A 23,184-nucleotide genomic window follows, 5' to 3' on the forward strand; every position below is an offset into this window, starting at 1 on the left:
CTACCCCCCACACGGCACCATGGGCACACGACGCCAGCTCTGCCCCCACACGGCACCATGGGCACACGACGCCAGCTCTACCCCCGACACGGCACCATGGGCACACGACGCCAGCTCTACCCCCACACGGCACCATGGGCACACGACGCCAGCTCTACCCCCACATGGCACCATGGGCACACGACGCCAGCTCTACCCCCACACGGCACCATGGGCACACGACGCCAGCTCTACCCCCACACGGCACCATGGGCACACGACGCCAGCTCTACCCTCACACGGCACCATGGGCACACGACGCCAGCTCTACCCCCACACGGCACCATGGGCACACGACGCCAGCTCTACCCTCACACGGCACCATGGGCACACGACGCCAGCTCTACCCCCCACACGGCACCATGGGCACACGACGCCAGCTCTACCCTCACACGGCACCATGGGCACACGACGCCAGCTCTACCCCCCACACGGCACCATGGGCACACGACGCCAGCTCTACCCTCACACGGCACCATGGGCACACGACGCCAGCTCTACCCCCACACGGCACCATGGGCACACGACGCCAGCTCTACCCTCACACGGCACCATGGGCACACGACGCCAGCTCTACCCCCCACACGGCACCATGGGCACACGACGCCAGCTCTACCCCCCACACGGCACCATGGGCACACGACGCTAGCTCTACCCCCCACACGGCACCATGGGCACACGACGCCAGCTCTACCCCCACACGGCACCATGGGCACACGACGCCAGCTCTACCCCCCCACACGGCACCACGGGCACATGCATGCACTCTGAGATGAGAGTACAGGTAGTGCCCACCTCCCAGCTCCCCGCTGTCATGGCAACCAAAAGGGCTAAGTGGGGGTGGGGATGGAGAAGGGGGAGTTGGGGCTGCAGCCCACAGAGAAGTGACACGACCGGGTTCTCCTTCTTTTTGCACCCCAAATTCAGGTCACAAGTCTGTGGGCATGTGGGTCCCCCCAGGCAGGTCCCTGGTGTTCCAGAAGGGTCAGGCCAGAGGCCAGCGGCCCTCTCTCCTGGGAGAAGATGAGGCTGGGAGAGTCAGCCCCTACCCTGCAGGTCACCCTTCAGGACCCATAGCCATGTGGCCTGAGCTCTCTCCGTGCCCAGGGCAACCCAGCAACAGTGGGAGCCTGAGGTCTGGGGCCACTGGGCTTGGGGAGGGGCTCCTCTAAACTGGACGCAGAGGGCACAGACCTGGGGAAACCACCGCGTTGACCCTCAACAGGTATCCCTTGTGCCAGCCGCAGCCAGGACCCCTGAAACCCAGGCATTGCCCATTGCATGTGCCCGACAGCCCACAGCGGGGGTCTGTGAGCCCTACTCCACGGGCACAGAGAGGTGAGGGGCAGGGCTGGGGCCAGCACCCCAGGGTACTCGGGGCAGGGGGCATTCAGCTCGCTATAGTCTAATTAACGCCACCTGCAGGGGCTTCACAGTGAGAGTCTAGAGCTGGCTGGGGTGTGGCGGGCTGGCCGAGAGTCCCAGGACCCTGAGGCTCCCAGACCAGATTCCAGCTGTGCCCCTGGGCTGAGCTGCCCCTTGCCAAAGCCAGAGCCTGAAGGCCCAGGTACCGGCCCTAGCGGCAGGGGCGTGGCTCACAAGAGGGTGTGGCACACGGTGGGGGTGATCAGAGCCGCCAGGAGGAGGGTCCTCTCTGGGGGAGACAATCTGACAGGAGAGGTAGGACCCTGACGTGCAGAGAAGGGGACAGCTAGGGAGGGAACAGCAGGTGCAAACCGTGGAGGCTGGACACGGTGGCCAGGAAACGCCCATGGGGCGGCCACAGGCTGAGCAGGTCTCCTGCCAGGGTCTCCCTCCCCAGCACTGGGGTGCACGTGGAGCTCACGGCTCGGACACCCCCTGGAGGCTGCCCGGCGCTCAGCATCACAGGCACCTCCTGGCACCAGCGCTGCCTTTGCACCCTGGCTGGCTAGGGCGGGCACGCCTGCCTGTGGCTGGAGGCAGGGAGCAGGGGCTGGGCCAAACGCTGCTCCAGGCAGTCGGGGCACAGCCCTGGCACGCCGTGCACCCCATGCCTCCTTCCCCTTCCGTGTGTCTCTCCGGCGTGGACCTGGTTTATTTTCAGCCCTCAGCACTTTTCCTGAAAGAGAACAGCTGGGCGGCAGGAGTCACAGAGGGAAGACTTTTCTGACTACTTTGCAGATTTGCCTTTCTATGAAAACTGACACCAGCACGGCCACAGCATGGACAGACAGAGATCTGGGTCCCGGCCTCCAGGTCTCTGAGCTCTGCTCTGGGGCATCCGGGGGCAGGGGTGCAAACGGGGAGGACTGCGGTACTGGGCGCGGGCCACCGGGACCCTCGGTCTCATCGCCAACGCCATCCTACAGAGGGGGAGACCGAGCGGCAGGATCCCCGAGGCCCGACGCGCACCACAGCACTAACGGGGAGCACCTGCTGCGGGCCCCGTGCCCAGCCTGTGGGGTCGCAGCTGACAACGTTCTCAGAGGGGAAGTCGCCCGGCCAAGGTCACTCAGCAGGGCCAACAGCACCCCTGCACCACGCACACAGCCCACCGCCAGGCAGAAAGCAGCGGAGCGGAGGGTTAAACCCGCACTTGTCCGTGTTCGCGCTCCAAGGCTGGGCTCGGTGCCCATGCTGACTGCAGTGGCCAAGGGCGCACGGAGCAGTTCCAACCAGGGCATGAGCCAGGCTCATCGCGCCCCACCTGGCTTCTGTGGCCGGCGGCTCCGGAGCTCCCAGCCAAGCCTGCCTGGACCTCTGGCCTGCCTTCTCTGGGGGCAGGCGCAGAAGGAACAGGCCCATCCTTGGCAGCAATGTAGAAAAGTGCGGCTGAGGCCCCCGAGACCACGCGGGCCTCCCAAGCCCCCTCCCCCACGGGCCACGCCTTGCTCACCCCACTCCCTGGGACTCAGGACGGAGGAGGGCTTTGCAAAGTGTCAAGTTCACAGCAGGGTGAGGCGGGGCTGGGCATGCTGCTGTTGACTGACCAGCACTGGGGAGGCCATGCTGATGTCCACAGCGGGCATGGTGTGTGACCCTTCAACGGCGTATGCACCCACGTGTGCGCGCGCACACACACACAAAACCCCAGAGAGCTCCAGGAAAGCAGAAGCAGCGGAAGTGAGACTTCAGATCTTAAAAGCAGGAAAAGACAATCCCGGCTCAAAAGGAGCAGGGAGGCGCCTGGGCTCCAGGAGGGACCCAGAATCGAGGAGTCCTCGCTGCTACCTTTCAGGCCGCATGCAGGGCAGAGGGTCGCCATGGCAACCCTGGGCAGGGGGAGGCCTGGACCCCCTGCAGGTTTGGCTGGGCAGTGCCCAACCCAGGCGGGACCCTGGGCAAAGGCCAGGTCGGGGATGAGGGGCTGTGTCCTGCAGGGGTCACAGGGAGGAGCGGCCGTGCTGGGCTCACACAGCCCATGGTGCAAGGGAAAAGCAGGCAGGAGGGCCTGGAGGGTGCGGGCAGGGTACCCCAGGGAGGCTCCCAGGGCACCCCAGCTCTGTTAATGCAGGCACTTCAGAGATGGGCTCTGGGGTGGATGCGGGCTTCCAAGGCCAGGAAGAGGAGGGTGGAGAAGTAATTCCGATTGGAAAGAATTCGCCGGTGTGCGCAGGCACAGAGGCCCCTCCCGACTGGATCCGGGGTGCGTGAGTGAGCTGGGGCCACGCTGCCACCTTCCCTGTTGTAGCCCAGTGCCTGAGATGCAAGGAGTTCTTTTTTTTTTTTTTTTAAGACTTTTTTTATTTGAAAGGCAGAGTTATGGGGGATGGGAGGAGAGATGTTCCATTTGCTGGTTCACTCCCCAGATGGTAGCAGCAGCCGGGACTGGGCCAGGCCAAAGCCAGGAGCTTCATGGAGGTCTCTCCCACAGGGGTGCAGGGCCCCAAGCACTGGAGCCATCCTCCGCTGCTTTTCCAGGCGCATTAGCAGGGAGCTGGATGGGAAGTGGAGCAGCCGGGATTTGGATCAGCGCTCTGATGTGGGATCTGGAGTTGCAAGCAGCAGTTCAATTCACTATACCACAGACCCGGCCCCCAGTGCATCCCATTCTTGGGAGAAATGGACTGTCACTACTTGCAAATATAGGCTTTTGTCACTTGCTGTTCTTTTTTTTAGATGTATTTATTTTATTTGAAAGGCAGAGTTACAGAGAGGCAGAGGCAGACAGAGAGAGAGATCTTCCATCCACTGGCTCACTCCCCAGAAGGCCACAACAGCTGGAGCTGCGCTGATCTGAAGCCAGGAGTCAGGAGCTTCTTCCGGGTCTCCCACCTGGGTGCAGGGGCCCAAGGATTTGGGCCATCTTCCACTGCTTTCCCAGGCCCCAGCAGAGAGTAGGATCGGAAGTGGAGCAGCTGGGACTCGAACCTGCACCCATATGGGATGCTGGCACTGCAGGCAGCAGCTTTACCCACTACAGCACAGCGCCAGCCCCATCATTTACTCTTAAGGAGAAATTGCTACCACTTTTTCCAGATGTGGGTACCTAAAGCTCTGGGGGTACCTTGGGGCCCCGGGAAGCTAAAGATCCCTTTGGGGCCTCCAAGAGGATGTCCTTCTCTCTCTCCCACCTCAAATAAACACATTATTGTTTTTAAGCCGGCACCACGCTGTGCTTCGGTGTTCCGAGTTTTCTAAGTCACACTCTAAATTCACAGGCCGCAGTCATGAGGCACGGGGCGGGGCACGGATCACACCTGCCCAGCAGCTCCGAAGGAGGAGCAACACCCTCAGACCCCAGGAGCTCTGCTGGCCAGCAGCCTGGCACGCCCGCATCACGGGGCCTGCCCAGGGGGCGGCTCACCCCTCACCTGCTGACCTGGTAACTTTTGCCCAGCCTCGTGCAGAGGGAAGGGGGCTCTAAAGGAACTAGGGGCTTGGCACGACGAGGGTTCGGGGTCCTGAGGGTTCTGGGTCCCTCGGAGGCTCTGGGCTGAGCACAAATCTCAAATTCTGGAGGAGCCCAGGGAAGCCACAAAGTAGAAAACTCGGAATCCATGTCCCGTTCATGCCCGAGCCCTGCTCCACCCGCCCATGGGGGAGAACCTCCCCCTGAAAAGGCCCAGGGGCTCCTGAACGGCTCAGGGGCAAAGGGCACGCTGTGCACCACCAGCTCGGGGAATCCTCTGCCTCTGCTGTCACTCAGGGAGCTGGGGGGATGAAGCTCACCCCACAGGGTCACAGGGGTGGAATAAGACTACAGATACCAGGGCCGGGGCAGTGGCATAGCGAGTTAAGCTGCCACCTGCAACACCGGCATCCCCTATGGACGCAGGTTTGTGTCCCAGCTGCTCCACTCCCGATCCACCTCCCTGCTAATGGCCTGGGAAACCAGCAGAAGGTGGCCCACGTGCTTGGGCCCCTGTACCCATCTGGGAGACCCGGATGAAGCTCCTGGATCCTGGCTTAGGCCTGGCCCAGCCCTGGCTGCTGTGCCCATTTGAGGAATGAACCGTTGGATGGAAGACCTCCCTCCCTTTCTCTTTCTCTGTAACTCTCTGAAATAAACAGAGCTTTAAAAAAAAAAAAAAAAAAAAAGACTGTAGAGACCAAATGCTGAGAAGGGTTACTCTAGTTTGTTGCTGCTACTGACTCCCTTTGTAGAAGGGCCCCTGTCCAGGTCCCAGGGGGACTCAGGGCCTCTCTGGGCCTCCCCAGGTCGGCCCTCAACTGCGCTGTGAAATTGTGGCTGACAGCTCTCCCGTCTTCCTCAGCGTCTCTTGCCTGGGGCTGCAGCTGGGGAAGCAGCTTACGAGCGCGAGCGTGTGAGTGTGTGTGTGCGCGTGCGCGCATGCAGGGTGTGTGTGTGTGTGTGTGTGCATTGCTAGAACACAGAAGCCATCTCTCCCGGTGTCAATGTATCCCCCAGGTGACGTCTGTCACTCACACCCACTCCAGACGCGTCTCCCTCCCAGCCGCCACCCTGCCGTTCACCTGTAACCAGCTCCCCCTCCCTGCCCAGGATCTACTCCAATCCTCCCTTCACCAGGGTGTCCTCCTGGATTTCTCCAGCCTGTTGGTGGTTAGCAGTAGTCACAGCGAGGAGAGGCAAGGAAACTGGACCCACCCTACAGCCTGGCTGGTGACCTGTGGTCCTCCATGGGCACGTGCCTGCTGCGTGTCTGTCTCCTCCCCACCCTGTGAAGTCTCCTAGCCCCAGTGGGTAGAGGGCCAGGATGGAGGATGGCTCCAGGGGCCCCATTCTGGCTGCCTCTCCTGAAAGGGGCATGCAAGTGGCCAAGAGGCTCACAGAAAGAATCCTGACGCTGGAGTGGGGACGGGGACCTGGCCAAGGTCACACAGCCTCGAGACGGAGGACTCAAGTCCCACAGAGCTGGGGTGTCTTGAGGGCCAGTCTGCTGCTTGGGTCCCAGCTGGCCTCCAGGGGCCCAAGTCCTGCCTTGCTGTCCCCTGCCTCATCCTGGAGCCCAGGGCAGAGCTCCGGGCTCTGGCCAGGGAGGACAGCAGGTCCCCAAGGAGGGAAGGAGTTGCTGGGTGACAGGTGGGGTCCCCAGCCTGCGAGGCCGCCTGCAGCACCCCAGGCCCTGCTGACGCTGAATGGAACATCTGTTGGGCACAATTGAGTTTGCCGTTCGGTCCCAGGAGCGGTAATGTGATCTGGGTCTTATGAAGCCCTTAATAAAGTCAGGCGCCACCGGCAGTGCTGCTTTTTCATTTGTTAGAAGAGGCACTGGGGTAGACCCTGCTCGGGCTGAGGGCGCCCGTCTCTTCCTCCTGACCCCGCCGCCACCCTGCCCTGGGCTCCTGGGCAAACCCTACCTGTCTCCGTCCTTGCAAAGGGCTTCCGTCTTGGCAGGGGCTGTTCATCAGCCCTGGTGACCCCTCAGGACAGGGCTGCAGTGCCTGGCTAACGTGCACCAGGCACCTCCGGCGGGCCAGGGGCCTGCTCCCTTTGGTTTTGTCCACTGGTTCCTCACGGCAGCCCTGGGAAGTGGGCAGCAGTGTCTGTGGCCATCGCCGAGGGGTGGTTGCTTCCCTCCAGGCACACGATGAGGGACCACACTGCCCCGCCCCCTTCCAAGCTAGGCGTGGCCATGGGGCTCGCCTCGGCCGGCCTGAGAGCCAGTGTGGCCTTGGCCCTGCCTCTCCCTGCTGCCACAGTAACGGCAGGTGCACAGGATGCACAATGGTGGGTGCCCCAGCAGTCCGGGATCGGGGGTGGTGGTGGTCTTGAGTGACAGTGACAGTGACTATGAGGACTGGATTTCCCAAGCATGTGATGGGGGTGGGAAATGAACTTGAAGATGTGCGATCTTTACGGTTTGTTACTACAGCAAACCCTGGCCCAGCCTGACTGATCCAGCCCATTTTCCACATGAAACAGTAGAGGCTCGGAGGGGTACAGCAACTTGCTGGGGGCAGGCGAGTACGAGGCAAAGTCAAGGGTGGGTCTCAACCCCTCCGATGCCAAGACCACGCTCTTGCCCTGGGCAGGCGGGGCATGCTCAGACCACTCCCTGTGGGGATCGAGGCTTGGGGCCAGCACCTGAGTTTCCAGGCTCTGCTGTGCATGGAGCTCTGCAACACCCCCCAGCGGCCAGGGGACACATGGGCAGGAGGCCTTCAGTCTGTGAGGTCCAGCAGAGGGGCCTAGAGGGGGTCACAGCGAGAGCTCCAGGGCCAGAGACACCCGGGCTCTCGTCCTGGTTCTGCTCCCTGGAGCTGGGACACCTCGGAGGCTGTCTGCCAGGCTCATGTCCAGGTCTGTCGGCCCCAGGCACGGCCATGGTCACTGCCAGCCTCTGCCGCCAGCTCCCCACGTCCCACAGGCCTCCCCTTCCCACTCGCCAACCTTGTACCCGCCCTTGCTCTCCAGCCACGTGGAGCCCCGCTGCCACGCCACCCGAGCCCACCACGAGCTCGCTGTGGACGGAGGGTGAGGAGCAGGGAACACACAAAACCTCAGCAGGGCGCAGCAGGGAGGGGTGAGGTTTGCAGGAAAGGCCTGCAACCAGAATCAGAGGGGCCCCCAGTGCCCACGTGGGCCCTGGCTGGGTCGGGCGGCACCGAGGCCCCTGAGCAGTCCGCGGCAGCCGGCTCTGGCGCCCAGCTCCCTCCGTCTGACTCTCTCTCTCCCTCCTCGCCTTTTCCCACCCCCTTCCCCTGCCCTTTTTCCCTTCCTAAAAAACACAGAGAAAATGGGACTCAGAAGCCTACACCGCCTGCGGAACGTGGCTCAGCCTCCCCAAAAGAGGAAATGCCAGCGTGCGGTTCTCATGGCAACTCCAGCCCTACCTCCGCGCCGCCCGCGCCCATATGGTGAGCTGCGCCTGCCCCGGCTCCGCGGGACCCGGGGCCAGCCCTGGGCTGCGGCGGGCCTGTTGCCTCCCTCAGCTCCGCGCCCTGGAGCAGGTTGTGAACCCCGTTTCTGGCTCCCAGAGGTAGGGTCCCCCACTTCCCTCGTTTACCCTTTGGGAGTCCTGAGCCAGGGGTGGGGGGGTGTGGGAACAGGAGCATAGCCAGGGCTGGCTCCTCGCCCCATCCCATGCAAGCGACTGCATGGGACCCAGAAGGAGCCCTTGCCCTGGCTGGGCCGCCCCAGGCACTGCCCATGTCCCTAAGCCGTCTGTGTGCCCACCCAGCGCAGCGCCTACCAGCCTGCCGTGTGGACTCCTGGCCTTCCGGGCCAGTGGGCATCTCCCTGACTAATGAAATGGAAGACAGTGCGAGGCAGGCCTGGGCACCGCAGGGCCGGCAGTCGCAAATCCAGGGCCTGACACGCCGCGTGCCGCTCAGGGCCCTGGGGGCTGGACTTGCACACAGGCAGCGCTGGGTGCTGGGTCTCTCCTCCCCCCAGCTGACCCCAGAGCAGCCTGCCCCCACCACGCCAGACCTCAGCCAGCCCTGGGTCACCCTCAGAGGCCCACTTTGCATGGCCGGGAGGAGAGGTGGCCGGGGTGGTGGTGCAGGCAGGGACCCCACAGTGCGGTTCAAGCATGTGGCTACCTCCACCACTCTGCCTGGAAGCGCTGAGCCCCACAGGTCCCGGACTCGCTCCCTCCTGCATTCTTCCCACTTGTAAAACCTTTCCCGAGACCTCACACGAGTGTCAGGAACTCCAAGGAGGAGGGGCTGGGCGAGGCTGGTGGGTGGGGCAGAAGCAGGTCCCCACTGCCCTGCCCAGGGTCCTCCGGGCCCCCTGGGGCTTCCTCTGCCCCTCTGCTGGAGGGAGAGAGGATGGATGGGAGGGGTGCAGGGAAGGGGAACAGATGGGCTTGGAGGCCCCGAGCGGGGGCTTGCAGGAGGGGGAGGCGCATGGAGAAGCTGGAACTGTTACAAAGTTGCAAGTTAAAACATTCTTCACACTCCCGCCTCCTTTGCTGTTCTGATGCACCAAGACGTGACAAAAATGTGTCAGATTTTTAAAAAACCACACACATACACAAATGCCAGTCCCCATCTCCGCCGCCCGCCCAGGCTGGGGCCATCTGTTCCCGGAGGGGGGGGGAGGGGCCTGGCAGTCGGCGCCGTCACTCCGGATGCCCCCAGCCCTGGGTCTCCACCGATGGCCTGACCCAGAAATGGCCCCCATGTGACGGCGGGGTGCTTTTTGGGGTGATCCTGTTCAGCCCATGCTGGATCCCAGGGTATGCTGGGCCCTCTCTCTCTCTGCCTGTTATAGCTGGGGGGCGGGGGCAGGGCTGGGAGAGCTCTCCCCGAGACCCCAGAGGGTTCTGATGGGAAACTGAGGCTGAGAGAGAAGAGGCGTGGCCGGGTCCATGTACGGCTCCAGGCACACAGTCACTCAGCAGACGCTGGCTGCACACACCCTTGGCGGCAGCACGCAGTCCCAGACAAGGCAGACAGGTGCGGGCCAGCTCCGGGGCAGGTCAGGCCAGCGGTGGGGATTGGTGTGTGTGTTGGGGGGGACACAGGCCCCTGGCACTGGGGTGAAGGGGATGGGCAGATGCGGCTGGCAGGGCTGCAGAGACATTAGGGCGGCTGTTCCTCTGGGCTGCCCTGTGCTGAGCACCCTGGGAAAAACTGGGACCCTGGGCAACCCAGGCTGGCGGCCACCCTGGCCGCTGCTTCAAGTTGGGTTTGCTGGAGCTGGGATCTGAACAGGATAGAACCTGCCACATGGGCAGAGCCCTGAGGGGGCGGGGCTGGGGGGTATAGGGGGGTTGATCCCTGGGAAAGGCAGTGGGGATGTTACCTGGCCCCAGGTCAAACTTCACTGTGGTCTCAGAGTCCAGTTAGGGAGCGGCGGGGCAAAGGTCACGGGGCAGAGGACTAAAGCAAGTTCATCATGGGGCATCTGGCAGGGCACCGGGAGCCACTGAGGGGTGTATGCCAGGACCACATGTGGTCACACTCCCGTGTCCACAGCACCCCCAGCCCTGGAAGCGTCTGGTCTGGTCACCCTTCCGGGCCCAGCCCAAAGGCCACCTCCTCTGAGACGTCCTCGCTGGCCTGCTGAGAGACAGGGGTCCCCAGAGAGCCACCACCACAGGGCCCCCTGTCAGTTACTATACCTTGTCCCACTGGATTCTCAAGGCCTTGCGACCTGACCCATGCCCCAGGCTCAGAGAGGGCAAGTAACTTCCCCTAAACCACACGGACAGCTGAGGTCAGTTCAGAATGCGTCCCCTCTGTGTTAAGAGTCCCCAGAGTCCTGCCCACTGCGGTGGGGGACGCGGCCACTTTCCGTGGCAGACTGGCGGAATTGGCAGAATTTCAGCAGGAAGTCCACTAGGGGGCCGGACCTGGCGGGTGCCAGAAGGTGGGGTGGGGTGCCGGTGGCCTGGAGGCAGCTGCCCGGCTTCCTCCAGCAGGGGGCGCCCTGGGGAAGTCAAAGACCCCCTGGAGAAGGGAAAGGGGCGTGGCCTGAGCCCTTCCTGCCCTTCCTGGGAGGGACCAACACGTCACTCCCTCCCATCCCTGAGCCTGTCGCCCATCTGCCCGTGGAGGCCCTCAATTCAGCGCCACCCACACAGTGGGGTTCACCTGAGGTTTTGGGGGTCTGGGTGGGGCTCTGGCCAGAGAGTCAGGGGAAGTTCAGGGGCCTGGGTGATGACCCTCAGTGCCAAGGGGGAGAGGGTCTCACCTGCCCCCTCCTTCTTTCCTTACTTTCCTACCAACTCCTTTTGGCCAGAGATGAATTACAGCGACTTAATACACACTCAGTGGCTGGGAAAGTGGCTGAAACCCACAATGAAAACCGAGGGTTTCTTAGGATTGAAGCTATTGCCATACTCAAAGACAAGCACATAGGCAGGAAAGTCTCCTACCTCGGTAGGACTCAGGTGACAAGCCACCTGCCTTCCTCTGAAGTCAGGCACTCTCGGACCTGGGCACTGGGTTTCGGGGTGCCCGGGCCTTCCTGGCCTGGATGAGAAGGTTGGGGGTGGGCTCGGAGTGAAGGTGGCAGGATTGAGACCTCTTCCGGAGACAGGCAGAGCAGGGAGGGAAGGGCCTGGGCTGGGCCTGGCTGCCTGCTCACCGCCGTGGCACCGGGCACTGTGCTGAGAGGCTGGGGATGGCGAAGGGCCTGGGGATATGATGGGTGGACAGGGTGGACAGGACAGGGCCTTGCGCGGCTAGTGAGCTTCCGAGAAGTGAGGCAGGCAGAGGCTGTGGCGAGAACGGCAATGCCAGGCACTTCTCAAACAGGCCTGGCACAGACCACGGGGTCCAGGGCCCAAGCCCCTGACCCCTCCAGACAAGAGGGGAGGCGGGCAGAGGCAGGGGCTGTTCCTGGGGAGGCTGGGGCCCCCGACACTCGGGCTCTGCCTCAGAGCCCCACGCTGAGGGTGCTCCACTGTGGCAGGGCCTGGGAGGCAGGCCTGTGCCCCCGGAACTGTCCCGGGTGGCCATGTGCCCAGGCAGGCTCCCTTTGAGGTCTCAGTTAATGCGTCTGTGAAGTGGGGAGAAGAGCCTTGCCCAATAGAAGGAGGCTCCTAAGGAGACCCAGTGTGGTCCCCGTCCACCAGCTTGGCCAGTGTCCCCAAGTGCCGGGGCCCAAACACTGCCCCGTGAGCAGCTGGACACAGCCTCTCGCCACTGGACACTCTTCTCCTCCCCCGTTCCTACCCTCGCTTCTTTCTCCTTCCTGCCCCTCCCTGTGAGGGTGGGGCAGGGTGGCCCTCGACTTGGCTGGGCCTCAGTTTCCCTGTCTGGACCTTGGCTGTGGAACCTTCCGGGGCCAGTGTTGGGGGTGGGGGGTGGCCCCGATCCTCATGGGTCATCCCCACCCAGGCTGCTGCACACGCCGACCTGCCCAGACTCTCACAAGGCACCGCCACAGCCGACCCCATGCAAACACACGCACTCTGGGTTGGGAGAAAGACAGCATCCCTGGGGCTGGCGCTGGGGCATAGCAGGTAAAGCCGCCACCTGCAGTGCCGGCATCCCATATGGGTGCCAGTTCGAGACCCGGCTGCTCCACTTCCAATCCAGCTCTCTGCTATGGCCTGGGAAAGCAGTAGAAGATGGCCCAAGTCCTTGGGCCCCTGCACCTGCGTGGGAGACCTGGAGGAAGCTCCTGGCTCCTGGCTCCTGGCTCCTGGCTTTGGATCAGCGCAGCTCCGGCTGTTACAGCCCCCTGGGGAGTGAACCAGCGGATGGAAGATTCTCTCTCTCTCTGCCTCTCTGTAACTCTGCCTTTCAAATAAATAAAATAAATCTTAAAAAAAAAAAGGCAAGAAACATGTCCCCCAGGGGCCTCATCCCGAGACCCTGCCCCCGCCTACAACGCAGCCAGGAGAGCTTCCTCCATGCTCAGCTGGGGGCACAGGCAGGGGTGGGGTGTGGAGAGCTTCTGGAAGCCTCCTTGGGAGAACCTGGGAGCCTCGGGGCGTGGCTGGGGGAGACGTGGCGGTTGCAGAGGGTGGTAAACTGGAGCCCAGGTGAGAGGGAGGCCCAGGAAGGGGCCAGGTGCAGACACCACGCAGGCTGGGGCAGGACTGGGCCCCAGCCTCGGCCTTCAGCCCGCAGCGCAAGTGCAGTGCCGAGCGTCTGCTGGGGATGGCGGAGAGATGCAGCGGAGCCTTCCCCCGAGAGTGACCCAGATTCCTCCCTCCCTCCCTGTTGCCACACAGGAGCATGAGTGTGCGTGTGCGTGTGCCTGTGCCTGTGCGTGCTCTCAGCCGTGGCAGCGGCAGGGCGGGGGGCGGGGAGGTGGGGTGGGGCTCTCTGAAGGCTCTGGAATGGGAGAGAATCCTCCCAAAGCCCCAGCTGCCATCCCTGCAGCTGAATTATGCAAGGTGGAAGTCCCTGAGTCCCGGGAGCTGGTGCTTGGCTGTCGGGGGCACAGCCCCAGGCCTGGGGGAGGGGGAGCAGTGTCTGGCTCAGTTCTGACCCCAGATCTGGCCTTTCTGGGGGCAGTGAGCTCCCCACCACGGGGCCACCCAAGTAGCAGGGGACATTCTCTCCCCATCAGGATCCCACAGCAGCTGATACAGGCAGGCCGATAGTCAAACCGATTACATCTGTGAGCTGGAAGACCACACCCACTGTGTGATCTCACACCCCAACCTGACCCCACCTGTACGCCCACCTGCCAATCAGATTACGTGACCACGCCCACTTTGGGAGCAAATAACAGGCCTGGACCACGGTGGGCCCTCCCCTGACTGCCCCGTGGGTGCGTGGCCTTTGGGGTGCTTCCCGCCTGCGTGCTTGCTCCACGTGGCTCGTGGCCTGTGCTCCGCCTTTGCTGCCACACTAACCCTCCGTGGCTGCTCATAACCATACTCTCGCTCCACCTGGCTCCTGGCCCGCTCTCTGCCCGGTATGGACCATCTCAGCTTCTATACCTCTCTCCCCTAATTAAAGCCCTCACTTTCCTCTGCATTCCTCTCACTGAGTAAAATCCTTAAAGACTTACCATGTTGTCTGGTCTATTTGAGCCAGAATTCAGAATTCTCCGAGTAAGTGGCGAGAACCCACATATTGAAATTATTAACAAGCAGGCCAACATCACAGCCACTGGAGATGGGTGGGGAGGGGCACGCACAGAAGGAACCAGAGGACCCCTCCCAGCTGCACTGTCCACGTGGTGCCCACCTCTGCCCACTGTGCCCACCACCAGGACTCGGGGCAGGACCCTGTGAGGGCTGGGGAGCCGGGCCCAGGTCTCAGAGCAGCAGGTCCTGCAGCTCCTGGCTTGCGTGCGAGAGGAGGGGAGTGGGTGGGCTCCTGGCCGTGCCCGGGGCCCTTGTGCACCTGCGGATACACAAGTGTGCTAAGGACGGGCTCCTTCAGACACAGGGACACACAGCTGTGTCCACCAGGACCCTGCACACACACAGGCCTGCACGGGCAGACCTTACCCACAGGTGGGCCTACCCAGGGACGCACACGTGGCCTCGGGCAGGGCGTGCCTGTTTCCCTTGTGGGCTACTCTGGAACTCACCCACGTGGGAGAGAAATCTTCCCGAGACAGAACCTTCAGGGGAGGGGACCCCAGGCATAAGCCGTCCCCATCCCCACCCCCAGCGCCTTGGGCTCCAGCTTGGGCCTCTGTCTTGGGGGTGGGGGAGGCCTGGCCCACGCATGGCGGCCACACTGACTCTGTACCCTAAGGGCTGGGGTTCTGCTCGCTGAGGACCCCCTCACTCACTGAAGAGCGAGAGAAACCATGTGCTCACCCTGGGGGGCTTCCAGAGTGGAGGGGCAGTGCAGGAGGAGGGCAGCAGCTCCATGGGAGTGCTCAGGGGCCACCCCACTTGTGAGCTCCAGAGCAAACTGGACTTCCCGGGCCCTCAGCTTTCCCCATCTGTAAAATGGGCCTGGGACACAGACTGACCCCGTACTGCTGCTAAGAGGGTCCAGAGCTTGTGAGACGCTCAGGGCAGTGCCCAAGCACTTGGGACAAAAGGGCAGGAGTGATGCACTGTTTAATCTTCAGCTCAGAGCAGCCCCAGGCCAGGCGGGAGACAGCAGCCCCTGTCGGGTGGCCATCGTCCTGTCTCCCTCTGCTCCAGGAATCGGATGTGACCTGGGCAGAGGACCTCTGAGGCCAGCAGCAGGGTTGGGGGAGAGGGCACTGACCCAGGGGTGCCCTGGACAGGAAGGAAGAGGGGTGCCCGGAATGAGTGGACAGCAGCCCCCAGGGGACGGATGCACTGACCCCACCCCTTATGCTGGTAATAGGGAGGGGAGCCGCACAGAGCCTGAGTTGGGGGTGGGGGGGCACCAGGGAGCTGCTTCCTCACTTCCAGCTACTGGGAGGCTCCCTGGGGGCAGAGCGTCTGGGGACTTTCCAAGGAGCCAGACCGTCCTGGCAGAACGGGGGCGGGGGGGTAAAGGAGGCCTGGGGGGGCGGCGAGTGGGCACTGTGCTCGCTGAGTGAGCAGGGCAGGGCTGCCCACTTCTTTCCTCCCCTCCCCGGGCACCCCTGCCAGTGTGAGCTAATGGGCTGACATTAACAAGCCCCAGCTCTCCACTTGTCTGCAGTGGGCCTCAGCCGGGAAGAACTGCTAATTACGGCACAATAAGGGACTATCAATGGCAGACGTCAATACTATTGCCTCCTGCATCCTTGCCTGTTTATCTGCAGATGGCGAGGGCCCTGGGCTGTTTGTCTAAGCTGCCTGCTCCCTCCCAGCGGGGTGGGGCTCCCTCTTCCCGCTGCGTTCATTCAGGAACCCGAAGCCTCCTTCCCAGGGCTGGGACACCAAGCGACTCTGGCTGTCTAGGGCTCAGCTTCCTCATCGGCCAAACCGATGTGGGAAACCCCAGTCCCGCCTGCCTCGCGGGACGCGCAGGAGCACGGGGGGGGGGGGGGGGGGGCAGAAGCAAGGCTCTGGAAGGGCGAGCCGTGGTGCCAATGCAGGGGCTTCATGGGCCTGGGGACACAGGAGTGAGCTGAGGAAGTGGGGGGCACCAGCAAGCGGACAGACACATCCCGGCTCACCCGCCCCTACAAGAACCAACCATGGAGAAAGCAAACAAGCACGGAGGCCAGGGAGAGAGGGGGCAGCGGCCCTGAGCCCCCAGGCCTGGGACGCCGACCGCGCACCTGTGACGGGCTCAGCACACGGCAGCCCTTCCTCCATCGTGCACCTCAAACTGGGGCCCAGGGGTGCGGGTGAGACGCGCTGGAGGTGCCAGGCACCGGAGACAGGCCCGCTCTGCACACGCACACGCAGCCACATTCAGAAACGGCCGCACGGGCCAGAAGCAGACAGGCGCACGGATGTGCACGCCCCACGGCCCTGGAGACACATGTGGGGCACACACACGTCGGCGTGGTGTTCAGCACATGCGTGCACACATGCCTGGGGGCCGAGACAGGCTTCTCCCGGCCCTGGGGCACCCCTCCCCCCACTGAGAAGGCGATGGCAAGTCCCACACACTCGGCTCAGACGGGGGCTGGCCGGGAGGCCAGGCAGCGTGGCCTGGATATTTCAGGGAGATTTTGCTCTTTCTTCTCATCTCTGCTCACCAGGCTGCAATTGCCCATTAGGGAGTGGGCAGAAACCAGGGCGGCCGTGCCTGGCGCCTGCGCTGGGCTGAGCTGGGCTGAACCCGAGCCTCTGTCTCTGCTGCTGGCCGCGGGGACCTGGCCTGGCCAGACCTGTTCTGCCCCTCACTTGCCCCACCGTGGTCCAGAGGGAGGAAACCTGGAGGCCACTTTGGGACACGCAGGGTCCTGGCCCAGGGCCACCCTGGCAGCTCCCAGCTGAGAAAGAGCCAAAGCCCCTCCCCATCTCGTCCTTTCTCCTCTCTAGCCAATCACACTATTCATAGCTCCTGAGTGACAGCCCCACAGAAAGGGACAAAGGACATCTCAGCTGGACACTGGAGCCCCTGCTTCCCTGGCCCCGGGAACACCCTGCCTTACTCCCTTTGCCATAGCAAACATCCAGTCCAGCTCAGGCCAAGTGGCCTCTCCTCCAGGAAGCCCTCCAGGACCCTCTCTGGCTCCCCCCAGGACCCTGTGTTTTCCTCCATCACTGTTCAGGATCAAAGGCTGGGAACTGAGACACTTCCAGGGGCCAGGAGGAGCCGCAGGTGCGTGCGTGAAGGGGCAGGGGCAATGCACAGTGGGGGAGCCAGACCGCAGAGCGGAGGGCGCGGGCATCTAAACCCAAGGTGTTTCACGGCCTGGCAGTTCCACGCCTAGAACAGACCCAAGGGAGCTGGAGACAGGCGCACGGCGGCAACACTAGTAACGGCCAAGGATCCAAACACCTGTGTCCATGAGTGCCCAGCTGAGCGTGGACTACCACTCAGCCATGAAAAAGGGATGCAGCAGTGGCACGTGCTGCCGGCGTCACCAGCCGAGCGGGAAGCTGGGCACGAACCCCACACTTGCTTGATTCCGCTGGCAGGAAGCACTGAGGACAGGCAAATGCAAAGGACAAACAAAGGGGTTCCGGGTGCCAGACCAGGGGCGGGGAGCGGGGCGCGACGGCAGGTGGGCAGGGTCCCCGTTGGGTGAGGAACACACGCTGGAGCTGACGGTGGCACAGTCTTGTGGACAGACAGTGCACCCCCAGAGGGGACGCTTCCCAGTGTGAATTTTCCAGTATGTGAATTATATCTCAATTTTAAAAATGAAAGAAATGAGTGGTGGGCTTGTAGCCCAGTGGCTAAGACAGCAGAAAAACCCCGGTGCCCCAGGGAGTGCCTGGGCTCCAGTCCCGGCTCAACTCCCGATTCCAGCTTCCTGCCGATGTGCACCCTGGGAGGCTGTGGAGAGGGCCCAGGACTTGGGACCCGGTCACTCATGTGGGAGCCCTGGGTTCAGCTCTCAGCCCCAGACCACTGTGGGATACGAGGAGTGGATTAGTGAATGGGAGCTCTCTCTCTCTCTCTGCCTTTCAAATAAATAAACATGCATTTTTTAAAAAGGGGAACCCACTTGCACACCCCCCCCCCCCGCTGCCTGGGGCCCTGAGTCAGCAGCCTCCACTTTGGGGTGCAGTCCCTGGTGCCAGTGCTGGCATCTCTAGGGCAGCCACCGAGCCACAGCTGTGACCACAGCAAGCTGCCAACCCCACTTCCTGTGCGGCAGACCCTCCCTGTGGGTCCAGGTCCCATGGCAGGCCAGTGGGCGGAGGCAGGTGGCCACAGGATGGGCAGGCAGCTGCGCCTCCAGCCTCAAGGCCCCGGCCTCCCCAGCCTCAGACCCGAGCTCACAAGTGCTTTGACAGACAGCACCACCTGGCACCTGCAGCCCTGCCCAGCCCTCGCCCCCAGGGCCCTCACAGCCCGTTCCTAGGCACCCGCAGGCTCGCTCAGCTCCTCCCCCAGGAAGTCTTCTCCACCGCCAAGGGCCTCCCCAGGGGCTCCCCGCCCCCAGCCTCGATGCGCCTTTGGGAAGCTGCACAGGTCAGTGTGAAGGAGCCGCTAGGGATGCAGGCGCTGCTGGCTGCCCCGCACCTGCGCCAACTCGGGCTACCAGCGGGTCTGGGGTCTCGGCAACTGCGGGCCAAGGAGCTCCTAGGATTTCAATGCAGGGTCCATGCAGTGATGGGGTGGTGGGGCCCCGGTCAGTTTGAGACACACGCTCAGTCCCCTGGGGCAGAGCACAGTCAACAGGGAAGGGAAGCCACGTCCGTCCGGTGGGAGGCCAGGTGCAGGCCAGCAGTCCCACATCCTTCCTGTCCCCCTGCCGTGCGCTCATGGGGCAGGAGTGGCAGGAGTCAGAGGACAGCATCTGCCGGCACCCGCCTGGGCCTCTGCTCTGCCTCTGTGCGGCACAGCCACCCTCCCCGCCGGGGGCTGACCTCCCGAGCCTCTCCCTGTGTCGGGCCTGCAGCCCTGACCCCGGTAGCTTTGATCCTGTTGGGGCCTGGCCTACTCACACCTCCTCCTCAGGGCTGGGTGACAGATCCGGGCTTTAAGTGGCTGCTGCGGCTGGCTCTGGGGTGGGCGGCTGACTTCCCCACCTTCCTGAGGCCAAGCCCCTGATAAACCTCCCTGGCCCCAGCAGACAGCAGGTGTCCAAGGGGACGCTGACTCTGCCTGTGAGCCCCGGCCCCAGAGCCCGACCTCCCCTTCCCCAGGGGCTCAGGGCCAAGCCGTGAAAGAAAAGCGGGCCGCAGACCCTGCGCCCCCCCACCAACCCCTGCCCTTGGCCTTTCCCAGCCCAGATACACCACCCTTGGCTGGCTGTCAGTGCTCAGCGGCCGAGGTGTGAGCTGATAATTAAGACTTTAGCTGTAAACTTAACGTGTGATCCCCTGCCAGCAGTATTTTGGTTTTAACGGGTTGCTTTTGGAAGCAGAAAAGCCGTCAGCCAAACGGCAGGCGAGGACGCCCGGTGGGGTGCGGGGCTCTCCTGCGCCTGGGGCCCTCCCCGGCTTCCCGAAGCCCCTCCCCTGCCCGCTCAGGGACTGAACGCAAGCGCAGGAGCCCCGCCTTCTGGTCTCAGCTCGGCGCCCAGGTAAGGACGACCTCCAGGGACTTCCACAGGCACGCCCTTTCCCACGCACCCCGATCTGCACAAGAACTCTCTGCTCCCGACTTCCTCATGCCTCTTCCTGCCCCAAAGAGCCCTACATCAGCCCCATGCCTCCCGATCGATCGATCGATCGATCGAATAGCTCCCCCAGTCTCTCGCCCGGCTCAGACAAATGGAACTGAACAGTGACACAGTGTGAACAGGCAGGGGACATGGGGACATTCGGCAGAGCACAGGGACAGGACACGGATGCAATACACGGCACGGAAAATAAACACGTCGGAAAGCCAGGTGATCCCTACCTCAAACCACACACAGAAACAGCCTCTGACCCTCAGGAGGTTTGCACATTTCAAAATCTCAGGAACAACTAGGAACGACAGAGGGCACTGGTTTTTAAAAAACTTGGCGCGGTATTTTCAAAACATCTAAAATTCTCAAAACTTACTCTGTGGCAAGGTCAGAAACCCTCAGGGCAGTGAGAGTCTCCCCCACAGGAGAGGGGTTCCAGAAACAACACCACCCCAAAGCTCCATCAGAAAACAAGAAAACCTCCCCAAACCAACCTGTGAAAACCCGAGCGACGCACAGCAAAAGTCAGATCACACGTGAACCGGCTTCCTCCAGCGCGGCCCCTCCACCGCCCCGTCGCCGAGGCCAAGGCCACGGGCACCCCCTCGGCGTCTGCCTCCTCCTTCCCCTCCCGGCCACACAGGGCTTATGCTGGATGCACAGCTGCCCCCCGCTTCCCGGACACGGCACCTGCCTGGTTCTCCTCCACCTCCCCGGCTGCCCCTGCTCGGCTGCCCGGCTGGCCGGAGGCTCACTGGTCCCTCTTCTCTGTACTGCACCCCTGCACGCTCTCCCCCAGTCCCAGGGCTTCAATCCACTATCTTCCTGTGGTGACCTCACGCGGCCCTGGGCTCTGGCCTCCCCCGTCTGCCTGCCCACCCCACGGCTGCCCTTGGATAGCTCCTGGCATCCCACGCTTGGAATGGCCGCAGCCAGCCCTGCACCCTGAGCCCCACCCTCAGAACGGCCTCTCACTCACCATTTCACATTGCTTCACTTTCTTTATTATTGCTATTTTTTTTTTCAACAAAGGGCTGCCTGCTTGTGTTCTGGGCCCCTGCCATAACGTAGCCAGTCCTGCCCACTCCTCCTCTCCCCTACCTCAAACCCACGCTCCCCTGTCTCTGCCAACGCCACCCCTCCCTTCCGGCTGCAGGTGGAGCAGCCCTACTCCGAAATCCAAGAGGCTCTGAAATCTGAAACTTTCTGAACGCTGATGTCACGGCACGAATGGAAACTGTCAGGCCAGGGAAGGGCTCTGCTTCGTACGCAGAATTATTAAGAACATTGCATACGGTTAAGTTCAGTTAGCCACTTGTGCATAAAGCGAATGTGAGAGATCAATGATTCTTCTGTTTAGATTTGGGTGTCATCCCCCATACAACGCGTTAAGTATCTGCAAACACAATGACTTACAAAAATACCCCGAACCCAAGACACTCCTGTCCCAGGCATTTCAGATGAGGGATTTTCAACGTGAACACCCGACTCCCTTCTCTCTCCACACACTCACCCCCGCGCCCACCTGTCGGCAAATCCTCCTGCTCTGCCCCGCCCACACATCTGGCACCGCCCCCTTCTCCTGCCTCCACCCAGGCTGTCCGGGTCCAGGCCCCACCACCGCCCCACTGGCTCATCGCCACAGGCAGCCTCCAGTCGGTCCCCCGCACAGCTGCCAAGGGATCCGACCACAAGCGAATCCAGCTCCTTCCGCACTGCTGAGACCCCGCCATGCTTCCTGCTTCCCTCTGATTGGATGCCACAGCCCTGGGGCGGCCCTGGGCCCACTCGGGATCCTGCACTCACTGTCTCTCACAGCACCGCCCACTCTGCTCCAGCTACGGAGGCCTCCCTGGAGCGTCCTGCACGAGCCAGGCCTCTCCTGGCTCAAGTCTGCAACGCACCCTGTTCCTGCTGCCTGGCACGCGCTCCCCCAGACACCCCACGGCTCACGTCTTCCAGGCCTGCGCTCCCCCCACCTCAGCACTTGGCACTCACACCCCACACTGCTTTCCCGGACGCGTGCTTCTCCTCGCTGTCTCCACCACAGCCACAGCTCCGCACAGCAAGTGTTTTGCCCATCAGTTTTGCTCACTTGTTTGGTCCCTAACCACAGCAGCACCCAACACATAGTAGGTGTTCAGTAAACGCTCACTGTGTGCATGGCCACAAGCAAAGAGGAAACACAAATGGTCGACACGAGCTGGCTCCACCCCCCTAGCAAGCAGAGACGGGTAAATTCGCTCTTAACCCGGCCGGCTGGCAGAGATCTCAGGGAACTGAAAACGCCGTGGCTGGCAAGGGACGGGGGATGGGGCCTCCTGTGCCTGGGCTGCGGTGGCATTAAGAACCGACCGAGGGGCCAGCACTATGGCGCAGCAGGTTAAGCCGCCATCTGTGAGCCCAATATCCCATTTGAGCGCCGGTTCGAGGCCCGGCTGCTGCACTTCCTATCCAACTCCCTGCTGGTGGCCTGGGAAGGCAGCAGAGATGGTCTGAGTACTTGGACCCCTGCCACCCAATGGGAGACCCGGGTGGAGCTCCTGGCTCCTGGTTTCAGCCTGGCCCAGCTCTGGCCATTGCGGCCACCTGGGGAGTGAACCAGCAAATGGAAGATCTCTCTTTCTGTCTCTCCTCTCTGTAACTCTGACTTCCAAATAAACAATTTTTAAAGAACAGGTCAAATGCAGAAATGCATGTGGCTCCGACTCTGCCGGTCCGCTTTAGACGTGTGAACCCACAGGTTCCCTGAGGGGGGCTGGTCAACAGCCAAGTGCCAGAAATGGCCACGGGCAGGGGTAGCAATGAGTAAGTGACTCACAGGCCATCCTGATAAGGATGGGGAGGACAGGCAAAAACCTGGGAGGACCATGTGTCCGAGCACACCCAGGCTTCTCCTTTCAAAAGGTGTTTATAGTGGGCAGCATCCCATACCGGTGCCAGTTTGAGTCCCAGCTGCTCCACTTCTGATCCAGCTCCCTGCTAATGCACCTGGGATAGCAGTGGAAGATGGCCCAAGTGCTTGGGCCCCTGCACCCACGTGGGAAACAGGAAGAAACTCCCGGCTCCTGGCTTCGGACTGGCTCAGTTCCAGCCGTTTCGGCCATCAGGGGAGTGAACCAGCGGATGGAAGACCTCTCTCTCTGTCCTTCCCTCTGTCTCTCTGTAAGTCTGCCTTTCGAGTAAATAAATATCTTTCTTTAAAAAGTGTATGACAAGAGTTTGGTAGGATTTGTGTATAACTCGGGAGCTGGAGCGGGAGACTTCGAGAAGAACTGAACGGCACGCCTTAAATAGCTCGAGGGAGGTGGGGAGCGAGGGAGGGTACACTCAGACACAGGGGGCATTTCAAAAAGCCTGAGGAAAATGGAATTCAGAGAGACGCTGATTTGGGTGCAGGAAGGGTTTGAAATCCGCGCATCGTTCTTTCACGATGTGTATTTTCCACGAACTTTCTGAACACCCCCCCCCCCCCCCCCGCGCGCCCAGTGTTACCTTAAATAATCAGAAACAGGATTCCACCCAGGGAGAAAACACTGCGACAGGAGAGACAGCCTCTGGCCCCGCCCAGAGCCATGCCCATCCCCGCCCGGCGCCCCAAGCACTCTGGGGTCCCAGCTCATGGGCAGTTCTCCGTGCCTGGTCCCGATCCCAAGGCCAGCCCACCCTGCCCCATGACCTCAGCCGGGACAGATGGGCACCAGGACCAT

At 62.4% G+C, this 23,184-nt stretch overlaps 1 protein-coding gene across 5 annotated transcripts in view; it reads right to left on the reverse strand.

Moving 5' to 3' along the window:
* Window positions 1–23,184, reverse strand: part of LINGO1 (leucine rich repeat and Ig domain containing 1) — a 161,887-nt gene that overhangs the window by 22,666 nt on the left and 116,037 nt on the right. The window lies entirely within an intron of this gene.

This window comes from Oryctolagus cuniculus, chromosome 12 (assembly GCF_964237555.1).
Source record: "Oryctolagus cuniculus chromosome 12, mOryCun1.1, whole genome shotgun sequence".
In the NCBI taxonomy this organism is placed as follows: Eukaryota; Metazoa; Chordata; class Mammalia; order Lagomorpha; family Leporidae; genus Oryctolagus; species Oryctolagus cuniculus.